Raw genomic sequence first — 23,801 nt, forward strand, 5'->3', positions numbered from 1 at the left:
CATGATTGTGGATTTTCTATTTCTCCTTTTAGTTTCGTCATTTTTGCTTTCTTCACTTTGAGGTAATATTATTAGATTCATACTCTTTACAATTGTTTTAGCTTCCTGGTTAATTGAACCTTGTATTATTATAAGTATCACTAACTCTAGCATTTTTTTTTAAATTTCCTTAAAATCTGTTTCCTTTGATGGGGCATCCCTGGAGGCTCAGTGGTAAAGAATCTGCCTGCCAATGCAGGAGACGTGAGTTCAATCCCTGGGTCAGGATCCCCTAGAGAAGGAAATGGCAGCCCACTCCAGTATTCTTGCCTGGGAAACAACACCACCCCAACTTTCTTTGTATAGTTTGTCATTTTTCTTCCAATCTTTCTGTATACTTAAATTTGAAACCTTCCCCTTATAAGCCACTCAAGTACTCTTGCCTGGAGAGTCCCATGGACAGAGGAGCCTGGTAGGCTACAGTCCATGGGGTCGCAAAGAGTCGGACATGACTGAGCGACTTCACTTTCCTTTCCTTTTCCTTATAAGCAGGATACAGCTGTGCTTTGCTTTGTTATTTGCTCTGACAATTACACATTTTAAATGGAATACTGTCATATTGGGTTTTAATCCACCACCTTGTTTGCTTTAGACTCATTTTATTTGCTTTATACTCATCCTGCCTGTCCTATGGTCCTTTCTTTTGGATTTATTCAATGTATTTATAGTGCCATTTTGACTCACTCTTTTGAGAATAATACACTTTGCAGTGTTGGCCTTTTTTTTTTTTTCATGGGCTGTGGTTGCAACATCTATCTTTGACTAATCAAATTCTGATACCAATAAGTACTCCTACCACTTCCTGGACAATGCAGTGACCTCAGAGTGCTTTAACTCTACCATCATCCTCCAGCAGCTGCTATTCTTATATGTTATTTCACACATTTAAAACCCCACAAGTTAGGATCACTGTGGTTGTAAATATAGTCAGTATTCATTTACATTCACACACATATCTACATTTTTCTGTTGTTCTTCCTTCCTGCATCTCTCAGATTACATTTGAGTTTATTTTCCGTCTGCCTGAAGAACACCCTTTAGCATTTCCTTTGGAGCAGGTCAGTCGGTGATGAGATTTAGCAAGTGTTGCTTTCTACAAATATATACATGTATGTAATACAACATTTGTTTATTTGGCTGTGCTGGGTCCCAGCTGTGGCACTCGGGCTTAGTACATGGCCCATGGGCTTAGCTGCCCTGTGGCATGGGAGATTTTAGTTCCCTGACCAGGGACTGAACATGTGTCTCTAGCACTGGAAGGTGGATTTCTAGCCACTGGATCACCAGGGAAGTCCCTAAAAGTTTATTTTTTCCTTTTTATTTTGGAAGGATGTCTGTGCTTCCGTAGACTTCCGCTTGGCAGTTCCTCTCTTTCGGGGCTCTGAAGATGCTACCTTACTGTCTTTGGCTCCCATTGTTTCATTTGAGAAGCCAGTTACCAGTCTTCCGGGTCTTTTTCTCTCTGCCTGCCTTTAAGATTGTGTCTTTGTTGTTTGCCCTGCAGCACACGGTCAGTGTCTCTGGAAGGGGTGAGAAGAAATCTGGGAGATGGGTTGGGAGGCCTGCTTCTATGACCTTGGACCCTTCATACAAGCCAAAGGAAGCCCTAAGAGGGTCACCATATACCTGCAGGCCCTAGGATGGTGGTCCCCAGAACTTGGGTCTTCCCTGAGGAGGGTCTTGAGTTTGCTCACTTAAAAGCAGGATAACTCCAAGGTTGTATAGAAGAAGATGGAGAAAAGGAGAGGGTAGGGGAAGGGCAGATGCCACCTGAGTCATTTAAAACCAACCACCATGATGAGATTAGGATCTTAACACCTAAACCCCAAAGCCAATGCATGAAGTCACAGCACTAGTAATTCAGCCCGAGGGCAGTCATTTTTGCCCCTCAAACAAAATCCCCTAACTACATGATCAGCCTTCCCAGATCCTCACTGGAAACCCTATACCCAGCCTTTATAACACACATTAGGAGACAAGCCTGTAGCACCTAATTTCACCACATGCTGGGCTTTGGGGTGAGTATGTTGCAGTAACACATGTGGGTATGTATACAGACAGATGATAGTGAATAGCCATGTGGTAATTAGTTTAGAAACTATTTTTATTGTAAAGGAGAGGAAAAGCCCTTGATATAATCAGAAATTGTGCCTTTCCCATCCTTTCAAAACCCAAGGCTGACAGTAGAGTGACACCAACCTCAGCAGCGGCAAGAAGAAGGCTCATGGTACAGCCGGATTCTTGAGCTCAGTGCACACTTGCTGAGAGTCCCATCCACCACTTTCGGTCTCCAGAAAAGCCTCTGCTATAGCAAACGGCAAAGAAATAGAGCTATGAAACCATGCCTCCTAGATGGTGCACGCTAGGTGCAACCCTGGGAAATTAGAGAAACTAACAGTCCCTAGGCTCCCGAAGAGGAAAGGGAACAGCTTGCCTGCAACACATGGAACCGAAAATGATTTGCAACAAAAGGAGAGAAGAAAGATACTGCCTGAAACCTGGGCCAGAACATGGACTGAAACATTCCTTTCTCAGCCCCTCCTTGAGGAGGGATTGGAAACTAATGTCAGACACATACCTTACATTGTCTGAGATTGCTGTGGGTATGACTACCTGTTTAGAAAACCATATACGGTCCATCCATACTATAGCTTAAGTTTTCTCAACAAACCTCTTTTGCTGCCATTATGAAATTGTAAGTAAAGTCCCCTTTTCCCCAGACATGGTTTAGGAGACACAGGTGGGCCCACCTAACCATCTCAGGTGGAGATCCTGGGTCTGGAATGGGAAGCCAGGTCGGCAGCCGCCACCTCCGGGCAGAGGGCCAGGCCCTGGCCTACACTCATCTGGGGTCGCCCAGCTGTACCACACATACGTGGGCTCCAGGTTCTGTTTCTCCTCTTAAACCAGGCTTTCCTTGTTTCTTGAAAAAGATAAACACACCCTGAAAACTCATCTGCCGATCATTAAAGGGGAAAAAAGCCCCACAGGATTCTGAACTCCATTTTGCAAATGGCCAGAAAGATGTCGGTTGAAATGAATAATTATTTCTGGTTTAGAGGGCAGGCCACGTTTGTCTGGCTTGTACAGGCAGTTCCGGTGCTTGCAGGATATGATAGCCAGGCCTCGAAGAGCTGGGCTCCTCTCCTCCCTGCTCCGTCTCTCAAGGAAGTACAGGGTCCCCCACCTCAGAGCGCTACCTGCATCGGCCTCTGAACACAAGACAAATGCCTTCCAGTCCTATCCCCATGGCCCTTGCAGGGCAGCGAGGACTCTAAAAGGCCGCCAGCCGAGCCCAGATCTCCAGCAACTTCCTCTCCTCTTGGCCCCAAAGAGCAGGAGGGAAGCCCAGGGGAAGCAGAAATGAACTGTTGATTTTTCTGCAACGGCTTTGATTTTTTTGTTTTTCCAAGAAGAAAACATTCAGCCCTGATCCCAGGGGAGGCAGAGAGGACAGAAACTGAAGGCTATTTCTGATCCTCTGCTTTCCCCAAAGGAAGGGTGTGAACAGCATAGAAAGAGTCCAGCCCCAGCTTCCTGGAATGGAGCCCTTGGGCAGCCTCTGCAGTCTGCAGCTAGGCTTCAATCACTTTATCTCATTTGGGAGCCTCACAGTAACCCCCCTGGGAGAATAGGAAAGGGTTGTTATTCCCACTTGATGAGTGAGGAAACTGAGGCTCTGGGGAGGTAACTAACTTTCAAGAAAGAGATGAAGTTTGGATCCTGAAACAGGACCTCTGCTTACAACCCTCCAGCCTTGTCCACCACCTGCAACTCTCTGGACTTTGCCCCTTCTAGACTCCTGCGCCCAGACCCTGCAGGCCAGCATCCCAGAAAATACCTCACTTAGAGGGAAAGGAATGACTAATTCCCTGTCCCCGCTCTGCCACCATCTGGCTGTGCAGCCCTGGATATGTTCCTGAGCCCTCTGGGCCCTAATCTCTGTCTTCATCTGCAAAAATGATATTAATAATCCTCTCCTTGTCCACCTCAATCACGTGATGGGAGGATCGAATAAGGCACCCTACGTGAAATGGCTTTGCAAATTCTAGCATATTATACCAATATCTGGGCTGATGAATATTACCTTCATGATAGGAGTGAGCAGAAAGGTTCCTGGCCTCAAATTATCTCCCTCTCCTCCCTGGATGGGCAGTCCAGCTTCTGGTGAGTCTTGTTCCTCTTTTATCCACCTAGGAAGGCACACACACTTCTAACCATTATCGATCGTGAGTTACTTGGAGTAAGCAAGTTTATCAGCCACTCGGGAAAAATCTACAACAGAGAGCGTCCAGTACCTGCCTTGATGAAATCCACAGGATGCGTCACACAGGAGATGGTCAACATGGTGTCTCCAGGCCTGGGGAGCTCTTTTTTTGGTTCTGTACTCTGAGAGTTTCAAGAAAGGGGTGAACTGAGAACAAGAAAGAGCTCTTCTCCTCCCAACAACCAGCCCCCACCCCCAACTCACACATCCCCCACAGGCCTTAGCCTGGGCAGGAAGTGTTCCTGGGATCAGGGCCTTCTCCCTGAGCACCCAACCCCCAATAGGACACTCTAGGGGTGCAGGACAGTTTTTTTTTCTGGGGGCCCAGTTGGGAGCAAGGAGACCCAGCCCGTCCCCCGGGTGCTCCCATTCCTGGCCTCCATCTGCCTGGGGGCGCAAGCCAGGCGCGGTCATTCTTGCGCCCAATCTGGACTGCACCCTTTTCTCCTGCAACTGTTGGGGGTGGCCCAGGCCCACTAGAGACAAGAGCAGCGGAAGGTGGGGTTGGTCTCCCACTTGAGTCCCTCTCCCCTCATTTTTCTGTGCCCCTGTCCCTCCTCCAGGAACCTGTCCTCACTTCCCCAAGTCCCCAGTGCCTTCCTGCAGCCCTGGAGGCTCTAGTGGTCACAGGGGACTCATTACACTGAACTCTTTTCTGCTTAATGTGGGTGGGACCTTTCCCAAATCAATGCTCGGCCCAAAGGTGTAGGCTTCTACCAGTGGGAGATCAGGCACCGTGAAAGCAGGGTTAGGGTGGCGTGGTGGAAGGAGGCCTTCCCACTCCCCTCACATCCGCTGAGTGTGACCGCCTGCACCTGCTGTAACATCATCCCAGCCCGGTGGCCCCAGCACCTGAGAACTGAACATTCTGCAGCCTATAAATTAACAACACAGGGCTGAGTGGGAATGTGCCAGAGGGTTGGGGGAGGGGTGTCCCAGCTCCTTTAGACTAGGATGGATGCATGCCACACCTTGTCAGATGACCCCTCGCTAATTCACAGCTCATTCACCCAGAATCATCCACCAGGACCCCGCCAAGCCCCACCCACCCGAAAGAGGAAGAAATAAAAGAAGGAAGGGTAAGGAAACTGTTTTATAGCTGTTTAATAACTGTTTTGCTAGGTTCTGTTTATTCTGTTCAAAGTAGGTTATAAAGATATTCTGTAATTAAGGAAAGAAAAAACAGAACAACAGGAAAGTCCTTTTAGAAACAGGCTTGAGGTAAAGAACAGGTTGATCCTAACAGCTTGGGGGGGGCGGGTAGGCTGGGGGGTACATCTCCCGCAGTGAGAGGCATCTGTGAATGTGTGTGCTCACCAGAGGCAGAGAATGGCAAGGCCGAGGGGATACAGGGCCCCGGGCCCGAGGGCAGCTCTCTGTCCTGCACCTTCAGCGCTGTAGCATGAAGACAAAGAGTTACTCACACCAAGGTCAACCAACGGCACACAGCTTTTTTCTCCAGGGATCTGGTCTTCACAAATTCTTCGCCCCACAGCTCGTCCAGCCCTGCAAAACGGAGCCCAGCTCTGTGACCCAAGCTGTTCTCTCAGCCTCTGCAGGAAAACTCTGTCTTTCAGCTCCCATTGCTCTCCCCAAGACACCAAGGCGAGGGGAAGGGACTGTGGGATCGCTGCTGATAGGAACTCATGTTGATGGAAAAGCAACCTAGTCCTGTGGTAGAGTCTATTCTTACCCTCAACCCCTCTCTCTCCCTTCCTAAAAGAGGATGATACCCCCATGCTCGTGGCAGCAACGTCCATGGAAGGACCATCCTTCCCCATGCCACTGATATGGCCACCGTGTGACTCACCTTGACCAGCGGCACATGAGGGAAGATGACCTGTGCCATGCCCAGGCAGAAGCCTTAAGAGCCAAAGCTGGATTAAAAAAGGAAAGAAGATATGTGGGGCAGAGACCAGCCAACCGCAGCCACTAACAAGTAATATGACTACAAAGCAAACTGCTGTGTTTTAAGACATGGAGATGTGAGGCTGTTTGTTACTGAGGCCTTACATAGCTGATTGATACAAGCCTTGTCCTCCTTTAAATCCTCCAAAGTAATACCTCTGGCCCCCTTGGCTGAAGTCCATGGCCAGAAAATCCTACTCTGCTTTCTTTGTCTTGGGTAGAGTCCTCACCTCACCCATGATTCCCCTAAGGTCTAATATGACTCTCATCCAATGCCCAGCACAGGTGGGCACTTTACTCTTGTTGCCACAACCCCTCTTGTAATCCTCCCAATCACACTCTCAGCTAATTTCCAACCTCCTTTGGGCTCACAAGGACATTCCAGAGCCCATCCACCCAGCACAGATGCCAGGGCAGCTGGAGAAAGTTGCCCTCAAGTTCTCCCTCTGCCTAACCACACTGGGCCTCCACATTTAATCTGATGTGGCCACCCACAGCTTGGTGCAGGGGGCAGACCTCCTCTAGCCCCTCAGGAGGCAGGGTAATACCCCTCTACCCTGAGCATCCCCTCAGCCAGACCAAAGGTGGGCCAGAGCAGAAGAAATCAGAGCACACCTCTCACCCTCTGCCTCACTCTTGCAAAACTTCCTCCATAATCCCTGGGCTTGGAAGGAGTGGCTTTCTACTTCCTCTTTGTCCTCACCTGAGCCTTCCCCACCTGGGGAGAGATAAACTCTGTTATCTGATCCATCAAGCCCAACCTGAATATGCTAAAGGAGGATCTGTTAGCCATCCCTCTATTTCCACAAAGCCTGGATTTCCACACCATTGTCTCAATAATGAGGTCAAGAAAGCCAGTTTGGGCCCCAAAGATGACCTTCGCTATGGCAGAGTTTGATGGCTCATATTCTAAGGTGAAAGCCGCAGGAAAATATGACTGAAAGAGTAATATTTAAAAGAAATCCATTTTTGTACTATGCGTTTTTACAAAAAAAAAAAAAGGAAAGAAAGAAATCAGTTCAAGCTCAGTATATTTTGTCAATTACTTTTCCCCTTACATCACCTAGACCCATTTGCAGAGGAGATAAGAAGTAAGGGCCATATATCTAAATTGCGTTTCTCTTAAATGTTGCTCCTGTCTTCTCCTTCTTTGAGATTCTTCAAGCTATTACTGTCCACATTCTTCTGGGAAGGGCATAGACACTTCAACACCACCTGTCCTGCAGGGTTAGTGCTTAAGAGTGGCCCTCGACATCTCATGTGACTCTCTGGTCCCAACAAAATCCCCAAGAGTTTCCTTGCCACAGACACACAAAACTCAAGAGACCTGACATTTACACTAACATGCTTTGTGTCGTTCAGGCATTGGGTTGGCTGCATAGAACAGAAAACCCAAATTGACAGTGGCTTAAACAAAATAGGACTCATTTTTCTCTCAGATAATGAGAAGATCAAAGATTGGAAATTCAGGACAGTCTAGCATCCCCACTGTGGTGTCCAGATCCCAGGCTCTTTCTAGCTTTCTCCTCAGTGACTAGAGTATGACTTCTATATTCCTGATCACAAAGTGGTTGCTGGAGTCACCACCATTACCCCTACCCTCCAGGCAAGAGGGAGGGTCAAGAACTCTTTAAGAAGCCCCTTTCCCCTTTAACTATATGTTGCTTCTATCTCATTGTTCAACACTGCTTATGTGGCTACCCCTAGAGTCAAAAGAAGCTGGAAAATGTAGTATTTTAGCTGGGCTAATTGCCAACTCCCCAAAGAGTCCAGATGCTATATAATAAGGAAGAAAAGAAAAGGGTAGAGTCGGTCAGGAACTGGCAGCCTCTGTCACTCATTTCTAATGCTAATGTTCCATTGAGAGGTTCTGAGGCTCGTGTATCATTTGTGTCTCCTTTCTGCCCCCTCAGATGATAAACCTCTTTGCAAACAGAGACAAATGTTTTTCTTTTTTAGGACTGTCTCTTCCCCCACTCCAACTTTGCAGTCCTATTGTCCAGCTCAATAAATGCAAATTAAAAAAAAAGATTCACTATTAACCCTATGTGCCTTGCGGCATTTCCCATTACTTACTTGAGTCACCGTTCTTTTGTCATTTTACATTTCTTAAGTGTATGGAGTAACTCCTGAACTCAGTTGTAGACTCCTAAGAGTCTGGAAGTGCCCAATCCATTGACCTTCATGCTAGGAGTGCTTTCAAGAACTGTGAAACTACAGGACCTGGGTTTTAGTGGTTATCTGTAACCACGGCAATTGTAATTTGATCTCTTTGTGATGCTTTAGAGTTTAGACAAGCTCCTTCAGCCTCATCACTGCATAGGTCTTCTAAGTGAGTCAGATTGTTATAATTATGCTTTCTTTACAGATGATGAAACGGAGGCCAAGTGAAGGTACATGACATGCCCAAGGGCACGCAGTGAGTATTTAGTCTAGAACTTGAGTGGAGGGCTTTTGACTTCAAGTCTGGAACTTTTCCATCAAACTTTAAGCCTTAATTCCCTCATTTTCAAAATGAAGAAATTAATTTTGGTGATTCCTCATGTACTGCTGTCCAACAGAAATAAAATATGAGCCATGTATGTAATTTTATACTTTCTAGTATCTTTTAAAAGTAAAAAGAAATGAGGGAATTAATTTTAACAATTAAATTTATATTTAATCCAAAATATTATAATTTCATTATGAAATCATGACAAAGATTATTAACTAGGTATTTTACACTCCTTTTTTTTGGTACCTTCACTTTTTTAGTCTTTGAAATTCAATGTGTTTATTACCCTATCAGCACATCTGAGTTCAGACTAACATTTTAAGTGCTCAAAAGTCACAACAGTTCAACTCTAATGTTTGAAGGGTACATTTAAATTTAAGCTCTGAAATTTCATATTTCATTATCAATATTTTAGAAATTATCTAAAACAATTATTTTCTATGCATTCTTGCAATAAAGAACTGTGTCTCCAGAAACCTTGTTGGGGGCTGGTGGGGAGAAGGGCCTGCTTAAATTCATTACAAAGCACTACTGCCATCTGGTGTCAGCCTACTGAATTGCAAGCAAATTCCTAAATGCTCAACTCAACTCCTTAGAATCCAGCAGACTACAAAGAGAAAGCAGTGGTCTTCAAAATACACGAGCTGCAGCATGGAAAAAGGAGTCTCTCCTCTGACTTTCGTTGCCACTGAATATTCTGTGGTTGCATTAAGTAGGCATGTTCTTTAGATCAACGATCCTCAAGTTCCAGTGTGCATGTGGCGTTTGGGATCTGTCCTGGAGATTCTGAGTCAGTGGGGTCCGGCAAAGTGTATTTTTAAGAGGCTTCCATGGTAAATCAGATCCAGTATGTGAATGAAATGTGACTTCCCTGGTGGCTCAGACGGCAAAGCGTCTGCCTACAATGTGGGAGACCGGGTTCGATCTCTGGGTCGGGAAGATCTCCTGGAGAAGGAAATGGCAACCCACTCCAGTACTCTTGCCTAGAAAATCCCGTGGACTGAAAAGCCTGGTAGGCTACAGTCCATGGGGTCGCAAAGAGTCGGACACGACTGAGTGACTTCAATGTCAATGTATGTCAGTGTCCTAAATGTGCTTTTCAAAGCATGGTCTACGTACTGAATCTGATTTACCATGGAAGCCTCTTAAAAATGCACTTTGCCAGACCCCACTGACTCAGAATCTCCAGGACAGATCCCAAACGACACAGGCACACTGGAACTTGAGGATCGTTGATCTAAAGAACATGCCTAACTTAATGCAACCACAGAAAATTCAGGGGCAACAAAAGTCAGAGGAGAGACTCGTTTTTCCATGCTGCTGCTGTTATATTTTGAAGACCACTGCTTTCTCTTTGTAGTCTGCTGGATTCTAAGGAGTTGAGTTGTTTTCTAAATAGAAAAACAACACCCCACTCACCCAACACACACATAAAGTTAATAAGAATCCATAATCTAATCACTTTAAAGACTTAAGGAAAGTTTATACGACACCCCCCTTTCATGCAACCCAGATATATATACATAGCTCAAGGCTGCACACGAGCTAGCCCCTGCTGTTCCTCTTACCCGTGCTCCCCTCACATTCTGTGATCCAGCTCAAGATCCTCTCCTCCTTCAGACTTTGCAAATGCTGTTCCCTCATCTGGAATAGCGGTTCCCATCCCCAACCCACCCCCCCCCGACCCTGCCCCCATCTCAGTGACAACTCAGCCTTCTGATTCAGCCTGGGTGGACATCACCTACTGAGGATGGGCTAGATAACCCCCACTTTTCCTCCTAAAGTTTCCTGCACAGTTATTGTCTGCTATGTCTGACTTCCCCACAGGACTGTTAGTTGTTAGAGGATGAGGTTGTGTCTCTTTTCTCTGTTTCTCCACAACTAGGAAAACAATCTGCCACAAAGCAACATCTAAAACTATTTGCTGAGTAAATAAATGTTTTCTAAGGCAACAAGTAGTTAGTCTGATGTTTAAAACAGTAACTGAGGTGCTAATGGGGCTTCCCAGGTGGCGCCAGTGGTAAAGAACCCACCTGCCAATGCAGGAGGTGTAAGAGAAGATCCAGAGGTCAGGAAGATCCCCTGGAGGAGGGCACGGCAGCCCACTCCTTGCCTGCAGAATCCCAGGGACAGAGGAGCCTGGCAGGCTATAGTCTATGGGCTGCAAAGAGTCAGACACGACTAAAGCAACTTAGCACACATGCAATGCGTCAGAAGAAACTAACAAGGTGGGCCTCCCTCAGTGAATGTATTTCACGAGCACCTTCTGAAGGCATCGTGGTGATCAGCAATCATGGTAGAACTCGGGGCCTACAACTAGCTGAGCAGGAGCCTGGGGCGGTGGGGGGGCGGGGGGCATGGACGCCCAGGAGTCAGTGAGGCAGGGAGGGGCATGGGGGGAAGGCAGGAATAGAGCAACCTGGGAATGTCCTCACCACCTCCCAGGAAGAGAGCCATTTCCCCAGAGGACAGGGGCCTGTCACATCTCGCCCAGCTAACCTGACAGAAGCCAGCTGCAGCACTGGCTGGGCCTGCCCCCGGGAAGGCGTGCTCGGGCTGGGAACCACATGCCGTTGTTCTGCCCCCAGGGACAGGGGCACCGAAGGAGGGTAATTGACTTGTCTCCCAAACTTATTTATTAATTCCTAGCTGCACCATTTGATGTGGTTTCCAAGAGGCACGCCGTTGCAATCTGCCCCTCCCTCTGCCTCCCCACCACCTCCCCCGAGCCTTAACTACATATCGTCCCCCAGGGAGGCGGGTGGGGCTCAAAGCCAGCCCCACAGGGAAGACTGCATGCAGGAGGGGGCTGGAAAGGGTGCCCACCATGGAGAGGGGCTCACAGCCCCCACCCAGCTCAGGCTTCTGAGCCAGTTCAAGAAGCCAGTGGGACAGCACGCTCAGGAGGCCTGGGTGGGAGGAGGCAGGGTACACGTGGGAACAAGTCTCACTCTTCTCCTTCAAATTCCCAGCTACAAAAAGAAGGAAATGGTGACTGCTGATGACCCTTCACAAAGCTGTGTGACAAGATCGAATGTGACAAAAACAGGAAAGTGCTGTTGCAAGTGAAGGGCACCCAGAACCAGCAGAAACTCAGACATGGTGGTGTTCACGTGGGCAGAGGTGTGGTTCTCCAAGACCCGGGTCTACACCACTGAGGTGTCCTGCCTTATGCTTTCTCAATTTCCCATGTTTCCTACAATTAGCTATGAGTTCTATAATCGGGGAAACACCAGAATAAACAAGGGCTGGTGAGCTTGTGGACCAGAGAGGTCACATGTGCCTAAACTTGCCTCATGCAGGAGGCAGGCCCTTGTGGCTCAAGCCGAACAAGGAGGGTGGTTACAACATGGAATGAGAAAGGGGGTCCTCCCCCCACCTCTGCTGAGCCAGGAAGGAGCTCCCACGTGGAGGGGGAGGGTGGAGACTTCAGGGTAAGGTTGCTTTCTTAGGTGAATGTAACCACAGACCCCAGACAGAGGGGATGGGAGTCAGGCCCCCACAATTCCCCACTATTGACCCACCATCAGCCTTTGTAGGATCATCACAGGCAACCTCTATGTAGCTAGTGTGCTGGGAGCTGGGTGGCTCTCAGTTCCCTGACACTCTCCAAGGAGAGATTCCACCCCCTTCCAAGATGGAGAAAGGACTAAGTGTCCAAGTCGAGGAAGCTGACTGCAGAGGTCAGGCACCCTTGACGCTCTTCACAGCCCTAGGACCCTGGCGTTGCGTGTGTGTGTGTTTTGTGTGAGTATGTGCAGCCCAAGTAGGGCTATGAGCTGAGGATTCAGGGTGGGTCTAGCATACCCTTGTCCCAGCGAGGCAGGAATGGCTTCTCCAGAGCACACATTCCCATCTGAGGCCCCATGCCATCTGCCCTGGCCCTTTTACCACAGCTTGTGACTCCTCCGCTCACTCCCGTCGACCCTCTGGAAAAGGAGAAATGTTCAGAGGTCTCAAATCGGGCAGCAAGCCAGGGGCCTGGCAGTCCTCAAACTGACAAGCCGTAGATGCTCACGCCAAGATGCCTGCCCTTGGTAATTCCAGGAGAACAGGCCCAAATCCTGTCATTCACGCTTGCCCTACCCTGTTCACCTCTCAGCACTGGCTTCTGCTGAACAGTTCAGCGGGCAAAGAGCATCCTGCCCCATAGTCTCAGCCCCACCACTTCTGCATGGACAGGCTCAAACCCTGGAATCCACCCCCTTCTTTCACTCCCCCGCCAAAAACCCACTTGCACAAGGCAAGTGTGTGTGTGGAGCAAACCCCACTGAAGGTGGGTGATGGAGGGCTTAATGATCCCCTGTGGCTCTGTAAACGCCTCCCAGCTTTTACGTTTCCCCATCTCATCCCCTCAAACCTGACTGCCTTTATAGAAATGAATTCTTTTCACTTTGTTTCACAGATGATTTTTTCCCCCTCCATCCCAACTCTGCTCCCTGCTAATCTTTCCACTACAAAAACCCACCTTCCTGCTCAGTGAAACCCTGGGCTGGGTCCCCTCCCCCAGGCCCTGCTCCTCAGCACCATGGAAACATTAGCAGAAACTCTGAATCTGTCATCTTCCTCTCCCTTCGTCCCTCTCCTCTTCGCATACATCCATACCCTCCAGACTTCACAAGCTACTCCTGGAAAGGAAGAGGTCAACTTTCAAAACTAGTACATTCCAGGGCCCAGACCACGGAATCCTGTCTCTTTGACTTCACCTCAGGTGCCAGATTTTAGGGACACCAAAATACTCAGTAGGCAAGACAACTCATATTTTAATGCAATACTTTTTATTTATTTATTTGGCTGAACTGGGTCTTAGTTGTGGCATGTGGGATCTAGCTCCCTGACCAGGGATCGAACATAGGCCCCTGGATTGGGAACTCAGAGTCTTAGCCTCTGGACCACCAGGGAAGTCCCTTAATGCAACACTTTTAAAAACTAAAACTAATGCAAACTATCCATGATGGATGAATGAAATACCAGATTTTTCGGTAAAGACAGATTCGGCATTACTAATTTTTCCTCTTGCTTCAGACTGCAACAGAGCCCAGCATTGCGTAGACTCTACGTCAGGATTAGACCATCACAGGCAGGAAGGTGCTCCTCAATGTGCCAGGAGGATGATGGAGCAGGCAGCTCAGAGTGAATTTAAGGAGACTCTACAACCAGCCAGATGATGAGCTTTGCAGAGGCCCGAGCTGTCTATGTAGCAGCACCCATGAAGCCCCAAAGCAGCTGGAACCTGGAAAAGCCAACTGGCCAGACGAGGGCTATACACTCCAGCTCCCTGGGGAGGGAGAGGCAGAGGGGCAAGGGATCAGAAATGAGGCTGAAGAAGGGGACGGGGAAAGAGAGAAGCAGGAAGCACACTGGGCAGGCTCCTCTCTCCTCCCCACAGCACCTCAGCCTGCTCAGACCTGCCTGCATAACTCGGGCAGGGCTGGGCCTGATAAGACACTAACTGTTCCTGTCAAACACCAATGCCACCTCCATCTCCCCCAGGGCCACCAAGACACCTCCAGGAATGAACACCTGGCTCCAGAGACCCCTTTACAGATGGGTGGCACCAAAGGCTGGGCAGGCCAGGGGCCCAGGAGAGCCTGGCCTGGGAGCCTCAGAGTCTGGCCCATGTGGTAGGCCAGGGCCTGGGAGTCTAGGACCCTGAGGCTCCTACACACACCGGGGTCCCATCACCACACCTGCCAGAAAGGTTCACTTTCCCAGCTTGGAAAAATTTAAACCAGCTCACGACTCTGAAGGCTGAAATCATCTTCATCTCCAGAAGGGAAGCTCGTGTCTGCTCAACCAGACCAGGGAGAGAGTGGACTGCTGCCCCCATTGCTCCAGGACCTTCCCAACGACAGGCATTCCCCCCACCTCCAGGCCAGGGTAGTGTCCAGGATGTTCTTGATGCTTTACTTCATAATTTACAGGAAGCATGAGGCTCAGAATGGCTGAAGAAGGCTGTATTCCTCCTTTAGGGAATAGCGGGGAGGAACAGGGTGGTGTCATGGCCTCAGCCCAACGTACCACCAAGCCTGCCCCGTGTGGGTGGGGGTGGTTAGGGACACTTGAGCCGGTGTCCACCCACTGAGGAGGCCAGGGAGTCCTACCCTAGTTGATGCAGACCTCTGCTGAGGACAGCTTTAGTTGCTGATTCTGGAATTCTATCTGCCCCAGGGGTCTGCACGGAGCCTACATTCACACTTATTCACTCAACAAACAGAGGCACCCGCGAGGTGCTAGACCCCCGGCTCATGCAGGCCAGGCTGTGTGCACTCAGACTGCTGTACACCTACAAATCTGGGCTGGCTGGCGTCCCACACCCCCTGCAAAGACTGGATGGAGCTCACCCTCATGAACATACCTGGGCTGGGCCACACTGACATTCGCTTGGCCTCGTTCATGCCCAGGGTCTCCCTTGGTCTCCTGCCTCTGTCTGCCCTGGGGCGACACCTGTCCCCCAGTGACAGATGCCGCTCTTGGGTTTAGGTGGCTGAGACACCCAGAGGCCCACTGCAGGGGTCAGGGCCACGATGGGCAGGTGCTGAAGGAGGGGCCGGGGCCTGGGCTGGGTCGGGGCCTGGCCTCCATCTCCCGGACCCACTGGCCTGTGGGGAGGCGCTGTCCCCAGCTGACAGTATTCTCGGGTTAGGGGATCCAAACGCAGAAACAAGATCTGAAGAGTGTCTGAGGGTCAGAAAATATGAAGTGGATTCAGTTCTTCCACATCTGACCCCACCCATGACCCTGGGCTTCCTTACTCCAAACACCCCCACCTCTTTTCTCCTCTGCTCACAGCCTCCACCCCCACCTAGCGTGTGGTCTGATCATCCGGCCAGTCTTTCGGCAGGCCACTCCCCGCTCAGGAATCTTCACTAGATCCCCATGGCCTAAGGATGAACTCCAGCTGGCATTCAAAGCGCTCTGTGGACAGGAGTAGCAGCTCCCTCTTCTCTCTTCCCAGACCCCTCCGGAAACAGTCTCAGCTCTGTCACTCCGTGAAGGCCTTGCCCTTTTCCATCTCTGCATCTTTCACAAAGCCCTCCCTCCTCCTGAACGGCCTCTTTCTGAGTTCTCTCCACTCTTCAGGGCCCAGCTAAACCCCCGTCCTGAGAAGCCTGACTGATGACCACCGTCTCCGGGGGCCACTCCTCTGCCCCTTCTCTGTATCATATGCATTCCCTGCCCCCCAGGTTCTGCGAGCCTCTCTCAGCCCTCCTGCAACCCCAGCCGCACAAGACTGTGTGACCTTCCGTCCCTGGAAGGTGTGTCCCTGGCCTCCTCCAAAGGCAGCCACCGCGGCCCAGGCTCCACGCTCCCAGTCAGGCCGCGGCCTGCTCTGCTGGGCGGCAACCGTGCACATTCCTTCAGAATTAAACAAGGTCTTGCTGGCTCCAGGCTCCACAGCACAACGTGGGTCCTGTCTGCCTTTGGAAGTAGCTTTTCGCCCTCCCTAGCCAGTGAGGCCTCTGGGTTCCAAAGGCCAAGTTCTCCTGTCTCTAGGGTTAGAGATCTCAACAGCCACAAAGGAGAGGGAAGGGTTCCCACGTGGGGCCATTTGGAAACCCGAATCAAGACCTAAAACTCTCCTCAGCCGCTGAATGCCTGGTACTCATCATGCCATTCATCTGGAGAGAACACTCACGTGCAAGCACACACTGACACACACAACTGCACAAGCGTATATAGCACACGCGTGCACAGACACAAGCATGCAGGTAAACACACGTGCACAGACATAAACATGCACACACGCATGAGCAAGCACGTGGTCTCAGACCCAGGCATACATGTTGCCACACACACACACATGCCTGTATGTACACATATGCACAGACAGGAATACACGTGTAAACACACAGAGATGTGTGCACACAAACTCACATACAGACCTGCATTTGGTGATGCTGCTGGTGGGCGAGGGGGCCAGCCACCTCTGAGAGGGCTGGATCTCTGGCAAAAAGCCCATCCCTCCCTTCCCCAGAACAAGTCGGAAAGGGCCAAAACCCAATCTGAAGCATGGCCAGATCATTTTTCTCTGCTTTCTTCCAAACAACCTCAGCCCCCAGAGATACTTCTCAGCAAAGACATAAGTATCCCAGTAGCCCTGCCCCCATCTGTGGCCAAGTGTAGGGACTGAAACGGATCAGGGATGGTCTAGAGGAGTGGACGGGCCGGATGCCACACATCTCTGGACTCCGGGAACACGCTGGCTGCAGTGGCCCATGCCTGCCCACTGGAAAGCAACAAGGGGAAGGCTCTCATTGCCACTTAGGACAGATCTGCTCGATACTTGGGTGCCACCTGCCTGCCCATCCTGGAACTGAAAACATGGGGGTCCTGCCTCTGGAACAGAGGGAAGGGGCAGAACCAGAGGAGCAGCTGGGGGAAGCTCTCACCCACGATTCTGAAACCCAGCAGGGCCAGCCAGGGGCCAGGGTGCCGGGCAAGTAAACACGGGGCAGCAGTGACACGTGTGGTTTAGGCTCTGACGGTGCAGAACCAAGCAAACAGCCTCACTCTCAGCCTGGAGGCAGCAAGGGGAAGTGTCAGACGGGCCTGGGTTCCAATCTAGCTCTGCTGCCGACTGGCCGTGGGACTTGGGGCAGGCCACCTGCCCTTGGCCTGCATTTGCAGTTTTGTGAATCCAGGATGACAGTAGCCGCCTCTCAGAGGGGCTGTGGGGTGGCGCAGGGAGGGGAGCCTCACAAGCATTGGTTTCAACCTGCATTATATTGAGTCAGATCTTTGGCCTTCGGGGAGCTGAAAACTCAGCCTGGAGAGACTGCAGGCAAATGGTGGTCTCCGGGTTGTAGGTATGGGTCATGCCCTTCTCCGGCAGAGTCTGAAGTGGTTGAGAAACTTCACCCTTTACTCTCCCCTCCACAGCCCTAGTTCTCAGAAGCCCCCAAGGGCCCCTTTGTGGACCCGGCAGAGAGGACAAGCCAGGAGGACACCACTGTGCTCCCGGTTCACAGCACTCTGCCAAGGGCTGCAGGTCAGCTCGGGGAGGAAAGGGAGCACTGTGCTCCCTGAGGACCAGCCCCCACCGCCCCCAGCCCGCCAGCTGTCCCAGCCCCCTCTGGCTCACACTGGCATTTCCACGACTCTGGCTTCCCAGACTACTCCCTTTCATCCTTTCCTTCTCCCAGCCTCCCCTGCAAGAGCCAGTCCCTGAATGGAGACGCCAAGAATCAGATGCCCTGTGCATGGGGCAATGAGATGTGCAGAAAGAGCTTTCTAGCAGAGGTGGGTGGGTTGTTCCAGCATCTCCTGGGGCAGTGAGGAGGATCGGGTGCTCATGCCCGCTTTGGCCATGGGGCTCCCAGTCATGACGTTCCTAGACGGTCAGAACAGGGAAAATCCAAGACCACCCCTCACATTTCCCTCTGTAGACTGAAGAGGCTTTAGGAGTAGTTTCTGTCACTGTTAGGAAGAATACGGTCATTACAAGACCAAGGGAAGCCACTGCCACATGATCGGCCCAGGCTAAAAGGTTATCGGAGTCACATGACTCCCTCACACACACTCAGCTTAGTCCATGAAAGTATGACAATCACAAGACCCTGCTCAGACTCGTCAACATGGCTAACCGAGGTCTCCAAGCCAGTCTTGAGTTCTGGACAATCATGTGGCCCAGCCACTGTCAATCCCAAAATATCGAGACTATGTAGAAAAAGGTATTTTTCTTTCAGGATACTTTATTGCCATCAGTCAGGAAATTATCATAATATACTTTAGGGTTAGAACAAGCACCACCTGCCTTAAGAAATATACAAACTGTCCAACTTTGGAGTCAATAAAATTATTATAACAAAATGAAAAAGAATTCCAAATAATAAAACTGTCTGTGCTATGAACTGAGCCCCTTAGGTGTGGCGCCCTTGTGTAATCCTGCGGCAGCCCCACCTCTGGCCTCCATCACCCTGTCAAGGGCTGAATTGTGCCCCAAATTCTTGTGCTGAAGCCCTAATCCCAGAACCTGAGAATGTAACTGGTTTTTAAAATTTAGGGCCTTTAAAGAGGTGATTAAGTGAAACTGAGGCTCTTAGGGTTCGCCCCAATCCAATCTGACTGGTGAACTTCTAAGAGGAGGCGATCTGGACACACAGAGGGACACCAGGGGTGCCTGCTCTGGAAAGAGGCCGCAAGAGAGGTGGCCACTTGCAAGACAAGGAGCCAGGCCTCGAGAAAATGCAACTTGCCAGCAACTTGCTCTTGGACTTCCAGCCTCTAGAACCACGAGAAAATACACTTCTGTTGTTTAAGCCACCCAGTCGGTGGTATTTTGTTACGGCATCCTGAGCTGGCTAATACATCCTCTTCTGTCCCCAGGACAAAATCAGGGCTTCCCTCAAGATAACCCCTTGGGATGGGGGAGCCATCCGATAGCCCCGATAACGCAGACTAGCACGCCCTGTCCTATACCCCGAAGCGTCACACTCTTACCACGCACAGTCCCCAACAGCTCCCACGCCGTTGGCTACAGTCTTAACAATCCCAGTGCACACTGATCTGGAGATGCCACCCTTCAATACCAAACAAAGGCACCGAGAAGGATCTGCCCCGCGGTCCTGTGTAGCAAACTCAGGCTGCCCTCTGCTCTAGCAGGCAGGCCACGCACCAAGCCCTCTGTTCACGTGGTGCCCAAGCCTCCACGATGGAAGAAGAGGCCTGGGGAGACTGCGGCTGAGGAAAGCCACAGCCACCTCGCCTCCACCCGTGCAGGGAAGTGTCCTGCAGAAGAGAGGGGTTGCTGTCCCCACAGGGACAGTGTGGAGGCTCCCTGGCAGCCATCGGGGTCAATATCGATCTTAGGTCCAGGGCCTTGGGCCCACGATTCTTTGAGGGATCCCTCAAATGTTTTCATCTCTTTTAAAACCAGGAATAGAAAAACAAACATAATAATGAATTCAGCCCCGATTATATTCACCTTTATACCAGCACAGTCTGAATATTACTTATTTAAAATTAAACATAATTTTAAGTTTTTTGTTTTTTTTTTAATGGAGAAAGTATCTCATGAAAGCATAGAAGCTCTGGGCGCAGCAGGTGTTGAATGCCAGGGTCTGAACTGGTGTAGGACTTGCTGCCTGTCTTTGTTTTCTATTGCTCTGCTAACAAGTCGGGTTTCCTGGGGGGGGGGGGGGGGGGGGCGCTAGTGATAAAGAACCTGCCTGCCAAGGAAGGAGACTTAAGAAACACAGGTTCGATCCTTGGGTCAGGAAGATCCCCTGGAAGAAGGCAGGACAATGGAGGAGAGCAAGGCAATACAGGAAGGCACCCCAGTATTCTTGCCTGGAGAATCCCATGGATGGAGGAGCTTTCTAGAGGCTGCCACCACTGCTTGATAGGGCTTCCCTCATAGCTGAGTTGGTAAAGAATCTGCCTGCACTGCAGGAGACCTGGGTTCAACCCCTGGGTTGGGACGATCTCCTGGAGAAGGGATAGACTACCCACTCCTGTATTCTGGCCTGGAGAATTCCATGGACTCTATAGCCCAGGGGGTCGCAGAGAGTTGGACGCAACTGAGTGACTTTCACTTAACTACTTAACTTAACCACTGCTTGATTCCAGGGTCTCTTCCTCCATCTCCAAGCCAGCAGCGGTGGGCTGAGTCCCCACAAGTAATCACTCTGAATGTCCTGCCCCCTCTTCCACTTCTGAAGACCCTATAATCACATTGCCCGTCCCCCAGATAATCCAGAATGATCCCCAATCTCAAGATCCTTAGCTTAACCACACCTGCTGTGTAAGAGAACATATTCACAGGTTCCAGGGAGTAGGACACAGATATCACTGAGGGCCAGGATTGTGCCTACCATAGGCTTTGTAGTAAGGCAATCATCAAGCATTATTGATCATATCCTATTATGGAGGAAGGGGCCACAAAGGCAGAATTACGTAGGCTTAGTAGGCTTACAGAAGTCATTGTGCGGCGGGTGTTAAGGGTTGGGGTCTGAACTAGTGTGGGGACTTGCTGCCTCTCTCCTTCACAAGGGTCTAAAATGTAAGCCCCTTCAGACAGGCTGCCCCCAGCAGGTTCCAGAAACTCACGGTCCCTCCCCAAAGCAGGTCCAACAACACCCATCTTCACATCCACGTAGCCAAACCCACGCTGGAGGCCACTGGGCAAAGCAAGAGTGGTCAGGGCAGACAGGGGGATGGGTCTCGAGCCAGGGGCAACACAGGGCTCGGCCTGGGGGGCAGCAGCCGCACCCGATCTCCCCTGTGCACTGGAGAGAGGCTGGCCAGCAGGTCCCGCTCAAAGGGTCTGTCCGTGTGGAGTGCACAACTCCTTCCATCCAGGTTTAAGTCAGCCCATCCGGCTGCACTCAGCTGGTTGCAATTGCAGCCCCACTGGGCTGGGGTTTCACTTTTAACACTGATTTATGGAAAACACAAGGTTGCCTGAAATCCATTCAAATTCCTCCTCCGTGAAGCAATGGCTCTGTGAGGAAGGGAAGGGCTCTGGCACCCTATCGTGGGGTAGCGGAAGTGGGGGTGGGGACGCATCCACAAACCTGGAGTTCCTCCCACAAGGAAGAACCCCTAAGGAGCAGAGCCACCCTGCGGGGCTAGGAGAAGGCCTCCTTGGAGAAGTGATGCAGTCACGCCGTGGAATTCTACACAGCATAGGAAATGAGCAAGCCACAGCCACACATGTCCACATGCTGGAATCCCTAAACATATTGACAGGCAAAAACTGATTGCACAAGAATACATATTAGAATGACATTATTTATACAGAGTTTCAAAGCATACAAAACAACTCTGTAAATACTTTCAGATAACATGCATATGCAGTCAAAAGTTAAAGAAATTTGTGATGCCGAATGTGCTTTCCAGGTGGGGCTCGTGGTAAAGAACCTGCCTGCCGATGCAGGAGATGTAAGAGACAAGGTTCGATCCCTGGGTGGGGGAGATCCCCTGGAGGAGGGCATGGCAACCACTCCAGTATTCTTGCCTGGAGAATCTCCTTGGACAGAGGAGCCTGGTGGGCTCCAGTCCGTAGGGTCACAAAGAGCTGGACACGACTGAGGCGACTTAGCACACACACAATTATTTCCTGCGGAGGAGGGGAGTGCAGTGGAAGGAAGGTGTGCTTGGGAGGTGCTCACGGAGGCCTTCAACTGCATTTCTAATTGTATTTCTGAAACCAGTATGTGTCTACATAAGTGTGCATTAGCTCACCATCCACTCAGGTATTTTCAGGAGAATGAGGCCTGAAGACGGCGGAGGATTGAAGAAAATTTTCCAGCTTCACATCCAGGGAGCTCTAGATCCAGAGTCCCTGAGGAGCTCTCCCGGTGACTCAGTGACTCTCGGAGCAACACCTGTGGAGGGTGACGACATGCCCACAGCCAGACCTGGGGCCTCCTTTCACGCCTGCATTGCTCACAGATGAGGGCGGGCAGGGTGGGTGACGCAGTCAGGAGAGACCTCTGGCTGCCCCAGAGGTGGCCTCAGGCAGTGGGGTGATAGCAAGCTACTTGAAGTCCCCACTGTGCTCGAGGCCTGGGCTGAGGGCTCCTGCCCGGGGTCCCAGAGCACCGCTGCCACCCTATAGAACGATTCTCCCAGACGGCCCAGCCCTCACACCCCTAGACTTTCCCCTCCCTCCACACAGGCCTCCTAGGAAAAGCTGGGGTCCATATAACTGTTCCAGCCCAGAACCCAGGCCTGGGCCACAGGTACAGCTGCAAACCGCAAGACCACCCAGAGGGCCCAGGCACAGTCATCTCCCGCTCCTGCTCCTCCCAGAACCAGGAGACGGGGCCTGGCCTGCCCCTTCCTACCTGCCTCCAGCGGCAGAACTGGCGGCCGAGCATGTGCTGGCTGAAGGCTCACCCCCACCACTCCAGAGCCCAGCTGTTCCCTGTGATGTCACCAGAGGGTTGCATTTTAAAGCGTTAACATTCAGAGACACGAAAGGACTTGGGCAAGTGGTCAGCCGATGTTGTAGAAGATGCCCTCAGCCTGCAGCACCCTTGCTCCCAGGATAAAGTCCCAGAAAGAGTGGGCCCGTGCCCCAGAGCTCTCTTGCCTGCCTCATTCTGTGCCTGTGGGTGGCCTGCTGCTTGCTGCCAGGGAGCTGGTCTTGCTCACGTATTCAACAAACACATGCTAAGCACCTGTGGTGTGCCTTGCACCTTGCTGGGGAGTCGGGGGTGAAGGAACAGCTCCATCCATGCTCTGAAAGATACGTCAGATGGAGCAATGGCAGCAGAGTCATTTCAGAGAACCTGGAGGCTAGATGAAGGCTACAGACCAACGAGACAGACCCATCGATAGACAAAGGACTAATACCTAGGAGGTGACATCACTGCCCAAGTCACAGGCTAATAAAGGGCAGAGCTGAGGCCTGAGCTCTTTCTCTGCCCTTTGATGATCCCAGAAGCTTCAGAGGCCCTGGAGCCAACATGAGTGCCCCTCCCAAGTTTGGTGGTCACTGCCAGGCTGTCCCTGGGGACCCAGTTTGAGCCCAAGAACACCCTCTGGGACAAGACTGGGGCTCTGGGCCTTGCTCCATGCCTTCTCACCCTAGTGGCCACACACAGAGCAAAGCAGAAATGTCCCCTCTCAGGCCAAAGGCCACCCTCTCCCTTTCTTCCAACCTAAGAACACAGGGCAAAACCTAGAGTTGCCTAGCTCTTCCCCGCAAACACAGTGATTCTCCAGTATTCCCCCTCTCTGGAGAAGGTATCACGTCCAGAACCCAGGAAGCCGTCTCTGACATCCATCTGTCACCTGCATGGATAAGGCTCCCTGACTCAGGGTGGCCACTCCCGTCCTCCGTGCCCCAGGCTCCCTAGAGGGGCTCCCTCAGGACAGTGCCCAGTGGAAGAGCAGGGCTCTGCGTTCCTGTCTGGAGACCAAGCAAGCCTATGTACCCCAGGACAGTGTAGGCAACACGTCGAGCTCTCAGGAAACAGGCTGTGTGCAGCCTTCAGCAAGGCACGTGAGCCTTCACGGCGCCTGACGCCGGGATTCCCCAGTGAGCTCAGGGCTGAGGCCTGATGTCTCAGCGTACATCCCCGAACACCCACAGCGCAATATCCTCGGCGTTTCACACCAGCAGAGGGGCAACCGAGCCAT

At 51.0% G+C, this 23,801-nt stretch overlaps 1 long non-coding RNA gene across 5 annotated transcripts in view; it reads right to left on the reverse strand.

Annotated features, from left to right (window-relative positions):
* Window positions 1-16,833, reverse strand: part of LOC138438136 (uncharacterized) — a 37,769-nt gene extending 20,936 nt beyond the window's left edge. The window contains exons 1-5 of one of the 5 annotated variants that reach the window (XR_011256272.1): window positions 16,595-16,833; window positions 5,624-5,812; window positions 4,338-4,428; window positions 4,127-4,232; window positions 2,123-2,341 (exon numbers count right to left, since the gene is read on the reverse strand). This is a non-coding gene — a long non-coding RNA (uncharacterized lncRNA). Of the gene's footprint in view, window positions 1-2,122; window positions 2,345-4,126; window positions 4,233-4,337; window positions 4,839-5,623; window positions 5,813-16,594 lie in introns of those variants that run through there. The other 4 variants (XR_011256271.1, XR_011256273.1, XR_011256270.1 and 1 more) reach the window with 4 other exon arrangements.
* Window positions 16,834-23,801: the final 6,968 nt, after the last annotated feature.

Source organism: Ovis canadensis, chromosome 3, assembly GCF_042477335.2.
Source record: "Ovis canadensis isolate MfBH-ARS-UI-01 breed Bighorn chromosome 3, ARS-UI_OviCan_v2, whole genome shotgun sequence".
In the NCBI taxonomy this organism is placed as follows: Eukaryota; Metazoa; Chordata; class Mammalia; order Artiodactyla; family Bovidae; genus Ovis; species Ovis canadensis.